The 20,368-nt window shown below is 42.6% G+C and overlaps 1 non-coding gene across 1 annotated transcript; it reads right to left on the bottom strand.

The window, feature by feature from the left end:
• Nucleotides 1-4,942: 4,942 nt before the first annotated feature.
• On the bottom strand, nt 4,943-5,049 carry LOC123458135. The gene has a single exon (XR_006635433.1). It is a non-coding gene; the product is annotated as a U6 spliceosomal RNA (small nuclear RNA).
• Between the last annotated feature and the right edge of the window lie 15,319 nt (nt 5,050-20,368).

Below are 20,368 nucleotides of genomic sequence, written 5' to 3'. Positions count from 1 at the left end.
GACAGAAAAACAAATACACTGTGATCATGTCATAAAAACCACATACACTATGATCATATCATAAAATTCTTGAAATTGGAAATCCAAAGATAAAAAGAACATTTCCCCCAGACTGGCCTCACAGGAAGAATTGGTTCAAATTTACAAAAGCACAAATAGCAGGAAAATTTCTTCCCTGAGACTAAATAGGTACAGAAGCCTCCTCCATCGTGCAAAAAAGTATCCTAACATAAAGATGCTTGGGGAATATTAACTCTTCACAAGAATGAACAATAGGGTGGGTAGGGTGGGCTTTTTAGATAAGTCACCAAAGTGATACCTTTCAATTATTTTTTCTTTCAGTTGGAATTTGTTTTATCTACTGTTTTCATACTTTTGTTCATAGTATTTTTTATAACCCTTTTTAAAATTTCTGTAGGGTCAGTAGTGATATTTGCTCTTTTTATTATAGATAAGAATATAATTATTAATAAAATGGTGGTATGTCTGTTATAGGGAAAAACAACTGTATTGTGATTGGACTCGAAACTCCTACTTGGAACAGAACACATGCCTGCTACAGAAAAACCTAGTCAAAAGCCTATAGCTGGGGTAGTTATAATCCTTAGCATTGGAAGTTATACCATTGTTTGGTTAACTGGATATATAATGCCTCCAAATTTCCCTCTAAATATTTACATTTACACCAATATATTAATCCTACTCTGACTTTTGGTTAGAGAAGCTTCTCTTTTCAGATTTCAATGACAACTGGAGAGACTCTAAATTCATCAAAATGCTGAGAAGAAGTGACAGTGAAATGTTTAGCAGTAAGTGAAACATTTATATCACATCCTCCTAAGTCCAGGGACCATTGTGGAAGAGGTAGCAGAAAGAATGACAGAGCCAAAGGATAGGGAGAAATACTTTTTTTTTTTTTTTTTTGAGGTAGGGTCTTACTGTGGCCCAGGCTGACCTGGAATTCACTATGTAGTCTCAGGGTGGCCTCGAACTCACAGCGATCCTCCTCCCTCTGCCTCCCGAGTGCTGGGATTAAAGGTGTGCGCCACCACACCTGGCAGAAGAAATGCTTTTGAATGCTGTCTTCCAGACACAAAATACCTATTTCATTTATGACATCATAGTGACTGGTACTATTTACAGAAGACCTACAGAAAATGAGGGCAAAAAAAGAGATGATGATATTAAAATAGAAGAGACAGTAGTTAGAAAGAAGACATTCAGTGGAGGTATGAAAGAGGATGGATAAAGGAAGATGATGGGAGAGGATTATGATCAGGGTACATTGTTCATAAGTATGAAGGTTGTTGATAAAAGTTTTAAAAATGAATACAGTCATTAAAAGTGACATGAAAAGCAAAATCCAGGCACAGTGGCATATACCTATTATCAAAACACTTAGGAGGTGGAAACAGTATCAAAGTTAAGGCTAGCCTCAGCTACTTAGCAAGCTCAGGGTTATATGAGACCTTGCCTCAAAACAAACAAAACACTGGCTTAAAAAACTTTTGGAAGAAGAAAAGTAGAGGTCAGACCATGGGGAACAGGTAGAGATGGTGGGGGTCTGTATTCCATTTCAAATATGTGTTCCATCCCAAACCCAGTGCCAATCCTAGTAGACTTTCTTCTGGTTCCCACCTGTCTGACTCTGGGTGGAGTCTGGTTCCTGCAGTCTCATGAGAATCTAACATAATGGGGCTATGAATAAATTCTGGCTGATGTCAAGCTTCTAAGTTATACCAGAAGAATTATTGGAGAAGCTATGTGAAGATACAGTGAGAAGACATGTGCAAGCCAAGAAGAGACTTCACTAGAAACCAACTGTGAAGTGAAGGCACCTTGCTCTTGTATTTCTCACCTCCATAACTGGGAGAAAAGAAATTTCTGTCATTTAAGCAGCCAAAGAGATACAGGGAGGAAGAGAGAGAGAGAAAACAATGACTAAGTTTACAGAGTTGCTAGTAGGTGACACTGAGGCAATGCATGCAAGTACGGGGAAGACACCTTTTTAATAAGCATTTATAAGCCGGGCGTGGTGCACGCCTTTAATCCCAGCACTCAGGAGGCAGAGATAGGAGGATCGCTGTGAGTTCAAGGCCACCCTGAGGCTACAGAGTGAATTTCAGGTCAGCTTGAGTTAGAGTGAGACCCTACCTCAAAAAACCAAAATAAATAAATAAATAATAAGCATTTATGTTTGTTATATTGTTAGCAAGAGTTTTAGTTACCCTGAACTACGGTAAACCTTAAAAAAAAAAAAAAAAAAGAAAAACTCTCCATCATATCTATTTTAGTCATTCTCTGGGATTTCAGAAATTCACTGGGAAAGACAAATAATGGAGAGAGTGACTAAGAAAGATCAGACCTAGTTCAACTCAAATTCCCATGAAAGTTAGGATCACTTCAAAAATTTCATCAAGAGTGTGCCTTCCTCTTGCATATTGTCTTATGTTCCCCTTCCTCCTTTTACCAGACATATCCTAAAATGTAGACAACTAGGAAATGCCTTATACTGGCTGGAAACAGGAAAGAGAGAAACTCTATAGTGTTTGTACCTTTTTAAAAAAAGATTTATTTATTTATTTATTTAATGGAGGTACAGAGAAAGAGGAAGATATAGAGAGAGAGACAATGAACATGCCAAGGCAACCAGCCACTGCAAACAAACTCGAGATACATGCAGCACCTTGAGCATCTGGGGTTTGTGTGGGTACTGAGGAATCGAACCCGGGTCTTCAGGCTTCACAATGCCTTAACTACTAAGCCATCTCTCCAGCTCCTTGTATCTTGTTTTGAAGAAGAAAAGGAACTAGAAATTGACTGAGTAATTTAGGATAGCAGGGCCCCAAAGTGAACAGTTCCCCACTGTCTTGGCTGAAAACAAGAAACATCCTTGAGCCTGTAAAAGGTAGATCTAGTTTTTTCTTTACCTCTTTTTTTCCCTAAATGATTTGTCCTTTCCTAGAAACCAGATATAAGGTTGTAACTAAGACTGTGCCTAGACACCGGGAAAAGGAACCAGACTGACTGGCTCATCCCCCTCCCCTCCATCTAGTAAAGCCTTATTCCTATAATAAACCCCAATCTGAGTCACCTTGAATCCCTCCCAACTCAGGAGTTTTCTGCTTCCCTAAAGTAATTCTTGCTTAGTTGGGTCTCATTTTGAGGGTCCTCTCCTGCTATGCAAGAGCTCTGTCTTCTTTCCTTCTCTTAAGCCCTATGGTGAAATTTTTCTAAACATCACCTTCTGAGATCTGTGGATTTCATGTATTAAATTCAAGAGACAAAAACCTGGAGGCCCTGACTCAGTGGAATTTTTGTGTGACCATGAGTATCCTGGCACCCTAACACTTGAGCTAAAAGCTCACCTAAAAGCCAAGAATGGCTCTGTTACTCCCAAGACACCCCATATTCTTATATTAGTCTCATCAAGAGGTCTTGCAAAGGACAGCAACCCCAAAGGAGAGAGAGATGGTGGCCACCACAGCGACCAAGACAGCTTATCCTGGGGACCAGCCAAGAAAGAAGACATGAAAAGGGGGCTTGCCTGAGGGGGATGCCTGTCAACTCAGCAGTGAGTCTACAAGGATATGACACAGCCCAAAGTCCCAGGTGATTTCCTTTGCACCGCAGGCAGCCTGGGATCCTGCTAGGCTGCTAGACCAGAAGCCAGAAATCCCGAGACAGTGCTGGATTGTCCTTAGGACCCTTGTTGTCCTAGGACATGTAGAGTGAAAGAAAGATGTCCATACTAATGCTGGATCCACAGAGTTCCCTAGGCCTGTCCACACGGCATAGTCAATCCCCATTGCCCTGCTCTCTGCGCAAAAACAAAACAAGACTGGAAGAAAGCTACAGCACAAAGGCAAAACAATGGATGTGCGATTAGGAAAAGGATAAACATTTTAAAGACTGTGCTAGGCCATCATGGAGAACTTTACATTCATGATCTCATTTTCTCTTTGAGAACTAGAGAGGAAGTGATGGAGGTAGAACTCAGAGTAAGGCTTTCTGAAGCTAAAGCCCTCATCCTCTCTACCCTATGCACGCCCTGGTCCCCGTACTCATCTATTCAAGAGGAGGGTATAAAGGTGATAGCTGCTCTCATTGGCTTCTTTAAAAACCCTGCTGAATGCTTTGCACATGGTTGCTCAAATATCTCAAGATAGTGAGGAAATGGGTTCAGAGAAGCTAAATAATGCCCTCAAGGTCACACACTAATAAGTAGTGGAGCCAAAATTCAACACAGTCTACCTGGCTGCAAAGCTAGTGTCTCTCACTCACAAGCTATGGGCCATGCTTTGCAATGAAGTGACCCATCTTATGAGCATTTCCTCATCCTGTCTGCCAAGTTATACATTAACCTTCTCCATGGTGTGATTTGATTTCTGATGCCATATTTCATATTTTCTTTTTTTTTCATTTGAGAGAGAGAAAGAGAGAGAGAGAGAGAGAGAGAATGGGTACACCATGGCCTCCAGCCATTGCAACTGAACTCCAGATGCATACATCTGTGACCCCTTGTGCATCTGGCTTACATGCGTCCTGGGGAAATAAACCTGGGTCCTTTGACTTTGCAGGCAAGCACCTCAGTGGCTAAGCCATCTCTCTCCAGTCCCTGCCACTGTGTTTTATTAGCACAGTTCTTTTTTTCTGCCTGTCTCCACTGATTGTGTGTGTGTGTGTGTGTGTGTGTGTGTGTGTGTGTGTGTACAAACGCTAGCTTTCTTTGTTATCCGTAACAATCAGGAAGTGAAGGTTCTGTGGTAAGTGGTTAGTTAAATACCACTGGTAATGGTGAATGTTTATGGAGGTCTCCTCCCTCCACCCTCACATTGAAAGAGGAATTTGCCAGGAGGAACAAAAGTCACTGATTCTGGCAAACACACATCCCCTTTTTTCGTACTTTCTTTTTTTTAATTTTTTTTTTTTATTTATTTGAAAAAATATGGAACGCTTCACGAATTTGCATGTCATCCTTGCACAGGGGCCATGCTAATCTTCTCTGTATCGTTCCAATTTTAGTATATGTGCTGCCGAAGCGAGCATGTACTTTCTTTTTTGATATCTATATGTCAACATTCAATTTTCATAAGTTAATGATGGAAGGGAAACTTCACTGAAGATAGAAAATCATAAGCTATCCCCAAATTTCCATTAAAAATTTCTCTATGACAAAGATAACAATCAATGGAATCGTGCAAATCAATCTGCACCTGCTCTAAATCACTCCATATTGGTGAAACTGGCTTTTAGGCTGTGACTTACCCTAGGTGACTCCACTTTATAAAGCAGAATTTGGCTCCATTTTGAGCAAAAATGCAGGGGCAGAATGACTGACTAACCAATAACTTATTTGTGAATTGTGACCAAATATCCTGACAAGAGCAATGGAGGGCGGAAAGAATGTCAGAGTCACATGTTGGGTCATGATTTGCAGAGACATTTATCATACCAATAACTGGGGGCTAACTCCACAATGAATGGCCCATTTTCATTAACAAGGAGGGTCTAATGGGAGGGGGTAGATCACAGATGAGCCTAAATAATGGTACCAAACTGCCTGTATTTACTGAAAAGAAAACTAATAAATTAAATTAAAAAAAAAAAAAAGAAGGTTGTAGCATATCACGGTAGGGACAGCATGGTGGCAGGTGCAGGAAGTGGAGCTGGTCACATCACACCCACAGTCAGGGAGCAGGAAGTATAGTCAGGCTATAAAACCTCAAGGCCCTCCCTCAGCGAGCAGCTCCCTCAAGTAAGGCTCCACCTCTTAAAGGTTCCATGCCTCTCCAAACAGCTCCATTAGTTGAGGACCAAGTATTCAAACACATAAGCCTTTGGGAAACATTTCACATTCAAGCAAGCCTCCCTAACGACTGAGCCATCTCTCCAGCCCCACATTTCATATTCAAACCACAACACACAAGCTTATCAAAGTATATCAGAAACATATGGCACTTGGAGATACTAAAATCATATCAGGAGAAAACAGGCCTAAGAACTTACCAAACACATTAACCAATTAAAAGTGTAGAGCTGGAGGGATAACTCAGTGGTTAAGGCACCTGCAAAGCCAAAGGACCCAGGTTCAATTCCCTGGGGCCCATGCAAGCCAGATGAACAGGTGGTGCATGCTTCTGGAGTTCCTTTGCAGTGGCTGAAGGCCCCAATGTGCCCATTCTCTCTCTGTCTCTCTGTTGGCTTCTTTCTTTCTTTCCCTCTCTCTCACTCTCAAATAAATAAATAAAATATTTTAAAATATATCTTTAAAAAAATTTTTAAGTGCAACACCCTCACCTGGACACCATAAAAAGGTCTCCTTACACTGTAATGGTGATAACCCCACTGTGACAGAACAAACTAAAAAGTTAAGAAAAAACAGAGATTAATTTATAAAGAAGCAGCTATGCCTTACAAGGAAGAAATAGCCTTTCCTTTTCTGGACCTTAATATTTACAAAGCCCTACCAAAGCCACCTTCCTCCCTTCTGCCTAATCTTCCCTAAGTACCTTTCCACACACTGCTCTAAATTCCAGCAGGAAACACTGAGTGATACTGCCTCCTCCATTTACCAATCACTACCTTTCATTTGTAAAATTAATGTGTTAACAAGGACATAGGAGGTGGGGCCTGAAGGAAAAGTTCAGAGAAAAAGACAGAGCAAATCTCCAACCTACAAATCCTTGGAAGAACATATGGGAGAACAAAGAACTTCTACAAGCATTAAAATCAATTTTTCAAGAGGTGAGACTCTGCCATCCATCACCCCATAAAAACCTCTGGAATATTTCCCCTTTTGAAAATGGGGAATGATTTTTTTATGAGGCACAGACTCCTGGACTTTAATAAAACTATCTTCCCCAGCAGTCTCTGTCTCTCAGTTTGTTTTGGCAGAGATGTCAGGCAGTAGGACCTCCAGACCAGTAACAACACTGACCTGTCATCTGACCATCAGGTGTTTGTTTCAAGGGACACACAGGCAATGAGCTTAGAACTGTCCTGGGGCTTCATCATTGCAGGGTTTCAGCCCTGAAGGAATCCCACAGCTCTCTACCCATCCCTTTCACTCTCCCCTACCACTTGGCCATACTAGTCCTGGGATTCTGGGACTGCCTCCGGGGTATGATAATTAGACTAAAAGGAGGGAAAGCCACCTTCCCCAGCCCCCTCCCAAGGCCCCTACCTCATAGAGCAGTTTCTCGTCTCTCCCCATGAAACTCTCGCCTTGACCTTCACTTGCTGTCTTTCAAATATCCTGCCCTAGGTGCATTCCTCCCCCTTGTCTCCCCTATATAATCTTTCCCTCTCTTTTTCATACCTGTACCCCCATATCTCTGATTTCTCCCTCTCTCTCTCTCTCCCTCTCTCTCTCTCTCTCTCTCTTTCTCTCTCTCTCTCTCTCTTTCTCTCTCTCCTCTTTCTGTCTTTAGCTTCCACCTTTCTCCCTCTTCCCCATTACAATAACGTCTCTTGGACCCAAGAAAATTGTCTGTCTGTGAGTCCCCTTATTCAAAGCTTCCTTCCCTCTTTTGGATCATACCAGTCTATCCTGATGCTAAGTAAGACCCTAGGAGTAAGCCTCCTAGCAATGTCAGAAAGAAGTTTGCCACATGCATAAAATGTGATTTGATATTTTGGAAAAAGGGAACTGAAAGTTGAGGTTCCCAGGAGCCACCTGTGTTGCTAGAACTTCAATGACCAATTTCAGCAATTTTGGGGAATTAAATGTTACAGACCCAGAGCCAAAATTATTTTGGCTTTTTAAAATAGCCATCTTGCTGCTGACTGGTTAGCTCAGTTGGTTCGATTGTGGTGCTTGTTAGGTCAGGATGGGCTCCCAAGATAGAGTCACCAAGGACAGCAGAATGGTGACAGAGGCATAAGGAAGTGGATTACCCACATTCTAAGGAACCCAGCAAAGCCAAGAAAAGAGAGAATTTCTTCCTTAGAGGTAGGCCGGAAGAGAGAGAGAAGATGCAGTTTGCGGTCTACAGTGACTTGTCGTGAGATGTGATAAGGAGAAAGCCCAGGTACCTAACCTGGGTTAAAGAAAGTTGAGCTTCTTGAGGGGAAACTCGATATCCCTTAGATCTGAGAAAGTTAAGAAGTTTGCTGGTATATAGTTTAGATAAAGAGAAGGTGAGCAGAGCAAAAGATCATCTACATATTGTAAAACTGTGCTGGGTGACAGATCCAGGGACAAAAGGTCAGTGGAGAGAACTTAACCAAATAGATGGGGGCTATCTCTGAAGCCCTGGGGAAGGACAGTACAGGTGAGTTGAGAGGCAGTGTGAGTATTGGGGTACTCCCAGGTGAAATCCAAGAGATAATAGGAATTGGGGTGGAGAAGGATGGAGAACAAGGCCTCTTTGAGGTCAAGAACTGAAAACTGATTAGTGGAGGAGGGATGTGAGGGAGGAGAGTATAGGATTGGGTACTACTGGATGAATAGGCATAACAGCAGCATCGACTAGGCACAAGTCTTGGACTAAGTGGTAGGTCCCGTCAGGTTTGATAAGAGGCAAGATCGGAGTATTGCAAGGGGAATGAGTGGGGCGAAGGAGACCAGCTTGGAGCAAGTGAGAAATAATAGGTTTGAGTTCTTAGTGATATTTAAGTGAGATTGGGTATTGAGGATGCCAGGAAAAGGACATGGGGCCTTTGAGTCTGATGAGGACAGGTGTATGATGAGAGGCTAGTGCGGGCAAGGAAGTGTCCCACACCCTGGAATTAACCTTGGAGGCAGGAAGGGGGAAACCTCCTTTGTAAGAGAGGGGGCTGGCATGAGCAGGAAGACAGGGTGTGAGTGGTTAGTCAGAGAGAAGGAGAGTTTTTGCATAAGATCTCGACCCGGGAGAGAAACAGGACAAGAGGGTATTACAAGAAATGAATGGGGGCTGGAGAGATGGCTTAGTGGTTAAGCGCTTGCCTGTGAAGCCTAAGGACCCCGGTTCAAGGCTCAGTTCCCCAGGTCTCACATTAGCCAGATGCACAAGGGGGCGCACACGTCTGGAGTTCGTTTGCAGAGGCTGGAAGCCCTGGAGCGCCCATTCTCTCTCTCTCCCTCTATCTGTCTTTCTCTCTGTGTCTGTCGCTCTCAAATAAATAAAAATAAATTTAAAAAATTTAAAAAAAATGAAATGAATGGGAGAGAGGAGTGTCCTTACACAGGGTAAGGGTGGGGGGCAGATGATGCATGGGGAGTGGGATAGACCGTCAATTCCCAACACAGAGATCTGCGAGGGAAGAGTGTTACCAAAGTAGGATGGCAGGACTGACCACCTGGACCTCATATTGGTTACAAATGAGACAGACCTTCCTACCAGCTGGACTGTGACCCTGGGATCCTCCATTGTTATGTGGAGAGTGTTGGTAGGGGCCAAGGTCCCAGGGCACTGTCAATCTTTAGCTTCCAGGCCATGAAGATCAGTGGCTTGCTCTCATGGGGGACAAGGGGAAGAGGCTGGCTTACCTTGTCGAGGCAAAGAAGGATAGTTGACCTTCCAGTGTCCAGCAAGTCCATAGTGAGGACAGGGTCCTGGAGGCAGGCACGGGTTGTGGCAGGCTTTTGCCCAGTGGCCAGCGTGGCCACATTTGAAACAGGGTTCTGGTAGTGAGTGTTGTGGCCCCATTGTCTTCTTTGGAGGAGGCCTCAGGGCCACAGCCAGGAACTAGAACTCCTGTTTGTGTCTGACCATTCTCTCAGTCCATTCTTGGTCCTTTATGTTATTAAAACCTTTAAGTGGCAGGTCAATCAAATCTCCCTGAGTGGTTTGAGGGCCCTGTTCTAAGCATTTAAGTTTTTCCTGATGTCAGGGGAAGATTGGAACAGGAAATGAGCATTGAGAGCTAACATGCCCTCTTGGGTCAAAGCACATGTATTGGGTGAGTACCTCAGTTAGGTGTCCCATGAACGCAGCTGGATTAGGCCTCTGGGTAAGCATCCGGAGTTTGTCAAAATTGACAAACTTATAGGATGCCTTTTGGAGGTCAGCCAGGAGGCAAAGAATCATTCTATCATGGGCCACCCTTCCAGGGGAGTTAGTGGGAGCATGGTATTCCCAGTCAGTGTCCTCTCTGTGGACAGCAAGTGTTTCCACTGGGAAAGTGTTATCAGTTAAATGAACCTCATCAGCATGAGCCTGAGCAGCCACCCAGACATGTTCTCATTCATCAGAACTGAGAGTGGTGGAAAGGACTATGAAGAGATCATGCCAGGTGAAGTCATAGGCCTGGGTGAGATAGCAAAATTCTTTGGTATAGCGTGTTGGATCAGTGAAGAAAGACCCTAGATGTTTCTCAATCTGGGATAAGCCAGGCATGGAAAAAGGAACATGAACACAAACAATTCCTTCAGAGCCTGCAACCTCATGTAAAGGGAACATTCCATCCCTGCGAGAACAAGTACACTGGGCAGGAGGGGAAGGAGGAGGAGAGGAGATAGGAGATGGTGATGGCGGGGGGACGTGGTAATGGAACAGGAGGCAGATGAAGTGCAGGAGGAGGATTGTGGGCATCAGGCAGGGGGGTCATGAGAGGCTGAGGGAGCTGGAGGAGCCAGAGGAGCTGTTGGCCAGGTCATCTATGGCATCCAGTTCAAAAGCAGAGGGTGAGGACAAGTGTGGGGAAGGGGTTGAATTAGAGCACATTCTTGAGACCTTGACTAGAAGGACCTGGTGAGAAGAGCAGGTTAGAGCAGGGAGAAGTCCATGCATACACAGTGAAAAATTCTTGAATATAGGATATTTTGGATCATCTGCCTATACGTTGGCAGAAGTTTTCCAAATCAGTGAGAATTTGGAAACCAAAAGTACCATGTTCAGGCCATTTGGACCTATTGTCCAGCTTATATTGTGGACAGGCAGAATTGCAGAGAAAGATCAGACAATGAGGTTTGATGTCATCCAAGAGTCATAGAGGCTTTAAGTTCTTAAGGAGACAGGATGGAGGAGGAGTAGAAATTGGTTTAGAGGTTTTATTCCCCATGGAAGCATGAAAATATAGTAAAAGGGCTAGTGAGAAGAGACAAGAGAAAGAGCAAGACAAGGGTGGGAGAAAGAAACCAGGGCTTAAGCTGGTTTTACCCAGAACACCAGTATGACCCCCTGGCCCATTAGGGTGAATGGGGCCTGCACCTCCTACATGGACAAAGGCCACAACTGTCAGCTGTTTAGCCTGTTAGTGGGCAAGGCAGGCAACTGTGCTCCCAATGGCGTAAGCAGCTGGCAATGAAAGATGAGACCTCAGGAGGGAGAGAAGGGAGGGGAAGTGTCCCAAGATGGTGCAACTGAACCAAAAGGCACCACTTAGGGTTTGGTAGACCACAGCATGAACGAGCCGAGGTGTTTAGAGTGCATCTTTCTCAAGACCTGGGCTTGGGACCTAAAGCAAGCCAGGGGTATATCCTGGTGTGCCAGCATGGCTTCCACAAGGAGGGCAAGAGCAGGCCAACCTGAGAGGGACACTTACCAAGAAGGAGGGAGGAGATGAAGAAAACAAAAGAGCAAGGCCAAATTGTGGTGGGTGTGAAAGCGAGTATCAGGCAGAGATGGTCTGAAGCCTTCAGAGGGTCAGAGGCAGCTCAATGGTCTGGTTGGGGAAAAAGAGGTCTGGCCACCCAAGAGGGCAACCAGAAGCCTCCTATCCAAGTCAGGGCACTAGATGTAAGGTTTGAGAGTGACCAAGACCACAAAAAATCATTCTGAGAAAAATATGAAAGCTTTTATTCAAGAAAAGCATGAACTGCCAGGGCTGACTCTCAAAAGCAGAGCACAGCCAACCTGAGTTTTTAGGTAGTGGGCTTCATAGGGCTTTTTCAGTTGGTGGAAGGGAAGGAAGGGAAAATAACTCATTCATTAAGTTGAATAAAATAAGTTCTTGTAAGGGAGATCATTACATTAGCCATTTAAAATAGCTAGGGTATGAGACCAGAACAGTGACCAGGTGACTTTCAAGATAAGGGGCCAGGAAACCATGACCTGGGGGCATTGTTAGGCAAGGAAGGGATAATGGCTGAGCAGTTTCTTGAGGAATGTGGGTAATCCCTTCCTTATGCCTCTGTTGCCATTCTGCTGTCCTTGATGACTCCATCTTTGAGCCCATCATGACCTACCAGTGCTAATAATAAAATCATCAAGAGGATGCAAATACATCATATGGAATCCTCCAGTTTCAACAATGGAACACTCAAGAGCCATAGATCATTCTTAGAAAATTTTCAGTGCCAGGGATGGGATACCTCCAGTGAGTTGTTGGCCAGAGAGGTTCCTGATGCCCCCAAAACATTATAGGCCATTGCTGAGGCCCTTGGTTTCCCACCAGGAATAGATGGTAAGATCCTATTGCTGAAGACTCCACATACTTGGGCTGCAAGGCCACTGAGAAAACCTACTGGAACTGAGCTGATAACCTCCTCCATGTAGACCAGCTGACAGAAAGCTGGAAGAAGCCATTCTACATGTAGTTCAATGGGAGAAAGAGATACCACCAGTGAAGATACTCAACAGTGGACACTGCAAGCCTTTTAATTGGCCAGCCAGGCCAAATGAGCCAATAGGTGCAATAGTGGCACATCAGTCATGGTGGAAACCAACTGCCCTCCAACTGGACTGGAGGCCCACCCCATGGGAGGGAATACATCCTGACATTGCAAACTTAAAACAGGGGTAGTCATGAGCCCTAGGGGTGTAACATCTGCTGATGTCTGGAAAAATGTATATACTATGCTTATCAAACTACCCAATAAGCACTTCTCTTAATATTTATAACCTTATATTAACACTACTCTCACTTTGGGTAAAGAATCTTCTCTTTTCAGATGGCAGTGACCTTGGGACAACTGAGAAGGTATCAAAGTGCTGGAAAGAAGTAAGTGGAGTACTGAGTAACATCTTGATCACACCTTCCAAGGCTCAGGGTCTAATGCGGAAGAAGTGGCAGAAAGAATGTAAGAGCCACATGGTCCAACCTACTTAGCAGCAAATAACCTGTTGTGATGCCCACACAAGTGCAATAGTGGCACACAGCCCTGGTGGGGAACCAACTGCTCTTGATTTGGCTAACTGATTCCCCTCAGTGGTACGAGACCCATAGCTGGAGCTGGGAAACAAGTCAAAACCATATCCAAACATAAATCCACTCTCCAATATCAAGCTACCATCAATCATGGGCTACAAGAGGGCCTACACCATTAAACTCTCTATAAAAAAAAAAGTAAGAGTTATCTCATTTGTCCTGGTGCTAACTTACTCTCCGTTGGATATTCTGCTTCTCTTTTTCAGAGAGATGTAGACCCTAAGGAGAGAGCCACCCCATTATACCTCAAAAGGGCCCTGGCTGAAACTAAGGAAAATTGATGAAACAAGCAAGGGTGCTGTTTTCCTGATGAACAGGATACCAGCACAAGGGGGAAGGAGACCAACACAGAGAAAAATCAATGGCTACCAAATCAGAGAGCCAGAGCCCCAGAGTCCCCCAACACCTCATCACTGAAGCAGACCAAAAATGAACCCAACATGGCTCAGGGAAATTTTGCAGAAGAGGGGGTGGAAAGAATGTCAGAGCCACATGTTGGGTCATGATATGCAGAGACATTTATTGTACCAATAACTGTGGGCTAACTCCACAATGCACGACCCATATACCTCAACAAGGAGGGGCCAATGGGGAGGGGGTAGGTAGGTCACGGGTAAGCCTAATAATGGTACCAAACTGCCTGTACTTACAGAATAGAAAACTAATTAAAATAAATAAATAAATAAATAATTTTTGAAAAGAAAAAAAAAAAGAGCCAAAGGAATGTTAGGACTCCTTATAATGTGCTCCCTTCAGACATAAAATGGCCTGGATATCCATGAGCTCATAGTGCCTGACACTACCTACACAAGATCATCATAAGAGGAGGAAGAGATCATGACATCAAAATAAAAAAGAGACTGTTTGAGATGGGGAGGGGATATGATGGAAAATGGAATTTCAAAGGGGAAAGTGGGGGAGGGAGGGAGGGTATTACCATGGGATATTTTTTATAATCATGGAAAATGTTAATAAAAATTGAGAAAAAAAAAATTTAAATCATCATCTTATCTTTTTCTGTGTGACTTAACATCTCTATGACCAGCTGACATTCCTTATTCTGGCTTATGGTTCTTCTAGACATAACTTTTAAGCCAGGGTTATGCCTTGCTTATCTCCTCATTTGTATACCAGGATGCACATTTATTAAAACTTTTATACTTTCTAATGTCATGAGTCAATCTTTTATTTGCCTACTTAACTTACATAATTCATTTTAGCAGATCTAATTCCAAATTATTTCAGACATGCCTCTTGTTGCTTCCAAAATAATCATTTTGATTCTTACAGTCATAGACCTCTCTCTATCCTTCTGCTAACTTGATTCATCCAGACCACCCCAGCATGCCACATAGACTTCCTTTATCCTCCTGTTGAAAAAGTACAGCTATCCTGATCAGGGGAAGCCTCCATCTTAATACAATGTCTCATTTCAGCTTGTAGCAATTAGAGATATGAGCATGTCATCCATTACCTAACAAAGCTTTCCCTCTCTCCCCTCCAAAACAATTGGCTATTATTTTTCTATGTAAATGAAAATGCCAAAATGTTAGAATTCCAGAGCTGTCTACCAATCCCCTCTTTTCTCCCCTACCACCTGGCCATGCTAGTCCTAGGGTTCTGGGAATGCCTCCTGGTATAACTGAGGAAAACACTGTGCTAAGAGCAGGGAAGGCTACCTTGCTCCCAGCCCCACCTCTGCATACCACCCAGGAGCCCTACCTTGAATGATAGCTCCTCTCCTTTCCTCATAAAACTCTTTCCCTGCACCCCACTTGGTCTCTTTCAGCTCTGCTGCTTCAGTTAGATTCATTCTCTTTTTCTACCCTCTTTTCCCTCCCTATCCCTTCATACCTCTCTCTTTCTCATTCTCTTTCTCTTCCTCTTTCTCTGGTGCACATGCCTCCTTTTCTTCCCTTTCCTATCTCTCTTTCTTCCCTTCCCTCCCTCTCTCTTCCCCCCTTCTCCCTCTCCCCCTGTTAGAATAAAGTCTTGCATCTAATAAATGGTCTGATATGAAGCTTCCTACCCTTTTTAGGATCACATCAGTCTATCCTGACATTAAATAAGATCCTGAGTTCAAAAACCTGTCTTTCTTGGTCCTTCATTACAAACCCCAGACCTAACAAATTGCCCTCTGCTTCTCTTTTTCAGAGAGATGTAGACCCTAAGGAGAAAGCCACCCCATTATACCTCAAAAGGGCCCCGGGCTGAGCCCTATGCCTTTCTGCCAAGGTCTTGCCCCTCTGCTGCTTAGTTTAACCCTGCAACACTGCAATCCTGTACCCTGTAGTTTGACTCTGCTTGCCTCTGACAGCTTTCCAACTGGGTCCCTTAATATCTTACTGTGGTGGTTTGAATCAAATGTCCCTCATAAACTCTTGTGTTCTTAATGCTTGGTCTCCAGCTGATGGTAATTTGGGTGGTGGAGCCTTTCTAAATGAGGGGTATCACTGGGGACACACCTTGATGGTTATTAGCTCCTAGATCACCAGTATTAGTTGGCTCACTCTCCTGCTGCTGTTTCCCACCTGCTGTGGCAAGGAGGTACTGTTCGTCCTCTGCTCATGACATGTTTCCCCTACCATCATGAAGCTTCCCCTCAAGTCTATGAACAAAAGTAAAAACTATCTTCTCAGCAACTGATTTTGGTCAGGTGCTTTTTCCAGCAACGAGAAGGTAACTGCAACAGAAAATTGATACTGAGAGTAAGGTCACTGCTGCTAGAAACCTGGTCATGTGGCTTTTGATCTTTTGGAACTGATTTGAGGGAACAGCATGGAAGGATTTGAAACCTTGGACCTAAGTGATGTTTTGCAGTGCTGTAAGTAGACTTTGATGGACCATTCTGGTCAGAGTTGAAAGACCTAATTGCAGTAAGAACTATAAACTATGAGGCTTAGGTTATGAGGGGAAAAAGAACTCTGTCCAGAAAGGACTAGAGCTAAATTGTATGAAAGCCTAGCTGCAGTCTTGGGAAGAGCAGAGGTTAGACATCACCTCTATGCCTTAACAGGTGGAAAACAGCAGAAAGAGAGTGACCCAACCAACACTGGAAAACTGGGATCTAAAAAACCTCAAGGTCTGCCCCCAGTGACACATAGAGTTATTGGGAGTCTCTTTATAGAGGCTTGATGGAGCCACGAGGATGAATCATATGTTGCTATGGAAACACCAGGACTTTAGAGATACCAGGACTGTGTGACTTGTGTTAAAGACAAGTGCTGGCTCTCGATGGGTTGGTTCCCAGGATGTCAGTAGCCCAGCTAGAGGGACAGGGTTGAAACCCCAGAGAATTAGTCACTGCTTTCAGCTATCAGACTTGGAGCTAAAAGATTTGATATTTGCCCTGCTGGTTTTAGATCTTGCAATAGTTCAGTCTTACCTTGCAGTGCCTTCTTTACCAATGTGAATATTTATTCTGTGCCATTATGTGTATTAACTTACGTTTTAGTTTGAGAGACTGTCTTCTGTCTCAGATGAGACCATGGAGTTTAGAGTTTTGAAAAATTTTAGGATTGATAAAAACTATGGGTCCTTTTAAAGTTGGATAGGATGCATTTTTTCATTAGAAGAGTCATGATTCTAGGGGAGCCATAGGTATAATGTGATGGCTTGAATTATAAACCCAGCACTAGGGAGATGGAAACAGGTAGGTGAGGAGTTCAAAGTCATCCTCAGCTTTATAGTGAGTCTGAGGTCAGCCCAGCTTAAGCAAAGCAGCATGAAACCCTACCTCAAAAGCAAACAACAGCCCAGCATGGTGGAACATGCCTTTAATCCCAGCACTTGGGAGGCAGAGGTAAGAGGACCATTGTGAATTGGAAGCCAGCCTGAGACTGCATAGTGTATTCCAGGATAGACTGGGCTAGTGTGAGACCCTACCTCAAAAAAAAAAAAAAAAAAAAAAGCAAACTACAGCTGTACATGGTGGCACATGCCTTTAATACCCACACTCAGGAGGCAGAGGTAGGAGGATTATCATGAGTTTGAGGGCCACCCTGAGACTACATAGTTAATTCCAGGTTATCCTGGGCTACAGAAAGACCCTACCTTGAAGAAAAAAAAAAAAGAAAAGAAAAGAAAAAGAAAACATTACATGTACAAAAAAATACAAAGAAATTTACTAAGACAATATTTTTTATTTAGTCACCAATTTGATTATTTATTGAGTACTTGTTCCATATTAGGTATTGTTCTATTTGAGGAATAGATAGTAAAAGACTATTTAGAAAGCAACCCATCTGGGCTGGAGAGATGGCTTAGCAGTTAAGCACTTGCCTGTGAAGACTAAGGACCCCGGTTTGAGGCCTGATTCCCCAGGACCCACGTAAGCCAGATGTACAAGGTGGTACATGCATCTGGAGTTCGTTTGCAGTGGCTGGAGGCCCTAATGTGCCCGTTCTCTCTTTCTCTCTCTTTCTCTCTCTCTCTCTCTCTCTGTTTCTCTCAAATAAATACATAAAAATAAACAAAATTTTTAAAAAAGGAACCCATCTGGCTGGACAGATGACTCAATGGTTAAGGGACTTGCCTGCACAGCATAATGACCCAAGTTTAATTCCCTAGTACCCATGTAAAGCCAGCTGCACAAAGTGGTGCATGCAACTGGAGTCCATTTGCAATGGCTGAAGGCCCTGGTGGGCTCATTCTCTCTGTCTGTCTCTCTTCAATCTCTCTCTACTTGCAAGTAAATAAAAAGAAAGCAACCCATCAAGTAATGTGACAGAGATGGAGGGAAGGGGACAAAAGAAAGGTAAAGTAGATTTGGAATAATAATAATACATTACTTGATTCTTAAGATCCCAAATAGATTGGATATGATTTAGTTTTCTAAGAATCGAAGCATAAAACAAAAACAGAAAATAGGATTCCAGACACTCCAAATCCAATCCAAGTTTTACCATTTTACCCAAGTACCTAGAAGGACAAAATTGAGAACCTTACTTTTCTCATCTGAGGCATGTGGAAGGAAGAGAAGGGAACTAGATGATGTCTAAATCCCATGGAAGGATAGGACAAAAGAGTGGATTATAGTGCCAGGCAGACTTGAACTTCAATTCGGCCCCTGTGTGTATGCGATATTGTTAGCAAGCACAGCCTGAGCCTCCCTGAGTCTTTTACCTATTTTCCACACAGGCACAATGATCCCTTCCTGAACTGAATTCTTGTGTAATTAAACGATGTCTCAAATACTGATTTTTTGCACTCAAAAAATGTAATTTGTCCTCTTACCCTTCTTTCAGCAGTTTACTCCAGAACATAGTATGACAGATTTGTGTGGGAACCATACCTACCTTGATGCTGAAACAGAACAGAAACCTACTAACCTAAGGTTCTTAACCATTGAGACAATTATAGCATTAACTCTGAACTTTCATATGGAAGCTAATAAGCCACTGGGGGGCAGTTAAGAGAACTCTATAGCTTATAGGATTGTTTCCTCACTCAGTAGGGAGAACAAGTCCTAGATAAGTTCACAGGCATGAGAAACTTAGCTCTACTCCTTATCTCAACAAGACCATATCCAGGTGCACAATAGATAAATTATTTGACATTTATGGATAACTTTCAACACTTTCCATTACATTTTCCATTATATTATATATAATATATTGATTATTTCATTATATTATATATAATATATAGGATTCAATTATATTATATATAGTATCTATTCCATTATACTATATATGCATATATATTCCATTATATGATATATATTTTATATATATATTATATATACTTCATATATTTTATATATTTATTTATTCATTCATTTATTCTTTGGAGATAGGGCTTCGCTCTGGCCCAGACTGACTTAGAACTCATCTGTAGACCCAGGCTGGCCTTGAACTCACAGTAATCATCCTACCTCTACCTCCTGAGTTCTGGGATTAAAGGTGTGTACCACCACATCCAGCTTTTTCTATCATATTTAATGTTTATAAAATATTCCTCAGGATAGGTAAATAGATTCTGCTAGCTCTTTTTAACAGAGAAGTCCTGTAACCAACTGTGACCATTGAATAAAAGCTACAGTTCTTATCTTTCATTCCAAATTCCTCTCTGCTAAATCAGAAAGCCTTCAGTGTTGGGATCTGAAGAAACTACAAGAAAACGGTCTCATGTTTGGAAATCCAACTTCAAAAGTTAGTTTCCTATAACCACCTCCCCCCACACACACCATGTTCTGTTTCTTCTTCTTAGTTACTGTACACAGATTTTGAAATTTGAATTTATAAACTATGTACATCTACCCTACTCAAATCTTCAAGCATGAGCTTTCATCCCTACTAATGAAATGTACAATCTGTATTTCTGAGTATCTACAAAAATGGCACTAAAATGAACAAATTCATGTTGAACTAAACATGTGCTTAATTGGCTAGATAATAAATAACCCATTCAAAAATTATTTTCCTTGTGCCTGTCAATCAATTCTAATTTATTAATTTATTTTTTTAAATCTCAAGTTAACTAAGAAAAGGCATGCACTTTTCTAGTATCTGATAAAATCTACCGAGCTCCTTAATAGTTCTGTTTTAGGCTTTAAAAGACAGGATTATAAATCCTTCCACATCTAGGAAATCTGGCAAACTATGTGTTGTGGTTTGAATGTAGAATGTCCCCCTAGCCTCAAGCCACTTTATCACCGCTGGCACAAAACACCCTGCTAGAAACAGCTTGTGGCAGAGGAAGCTGGCTCATTTCACCATACATCCACAACAGAGACAGGGCAGCAGGCACTTGCCAGCTCTGAACATATAGTGAGGCTAGACTCCTCAATGCCAATGTCCGGGTCCAGAAGCACACCTCCTCTAGCAAGTTTCCACCTCTCAAATGCTCCTCCACCTGGCAACTGAGTAGGAAGCTTAACCCAAAATACTGGAGGCCATCAGAGCACTTACATTCAAATGATCATAGTTCGGAGAGCTGAGGTTACAGTTCTTACTGTGACTCTGGTAAGAGAGTTATTAGTTGTAATTTTAATTCTCAGATTTAGTTTTGAGACTTTATATTTGGAAGTAAATAGATTATATTTATATGAATGCTATATAAATAGTATTTACTTTTTATGGTGGGGCTGGGGGGTTATCCCCAGGTCCTTGTACATGCTAGGCAAATGCTCTACTACTGAGCTACATCTTCAGCCCTGTTTTTAAATCCCCAGGCTATGATATGTAAATGTCAGTGGTACAAAACTGTCAGATTTGAAAGTGACTTTAAGAGTCAGTTTCACCAGGAAATTTTTTATTTTTATTTTTATTTATTTATTTGAGAGTGACAG

Source organism: Jaculus jaculus, chromosome 1 (assembly GCF_020740685.1).
Source record: "Jaculus jaculus isolate mJacJac1 chromosome 1, mJacJac1.mat.Y.cur, whole genome shotgun sequence".
Classification (NCBI taxonomy): Eukaryota; Metazoa; Chordata; class Mammalia; order Rodentia; family Dipodidae; genus Jaculus; species Jaculus jaculus.
The sequence above is the reverse complement of the archived record's forward strand: the minus strand, read 5'-3'. Positions and strand labels throughout refer to the sequence as shown.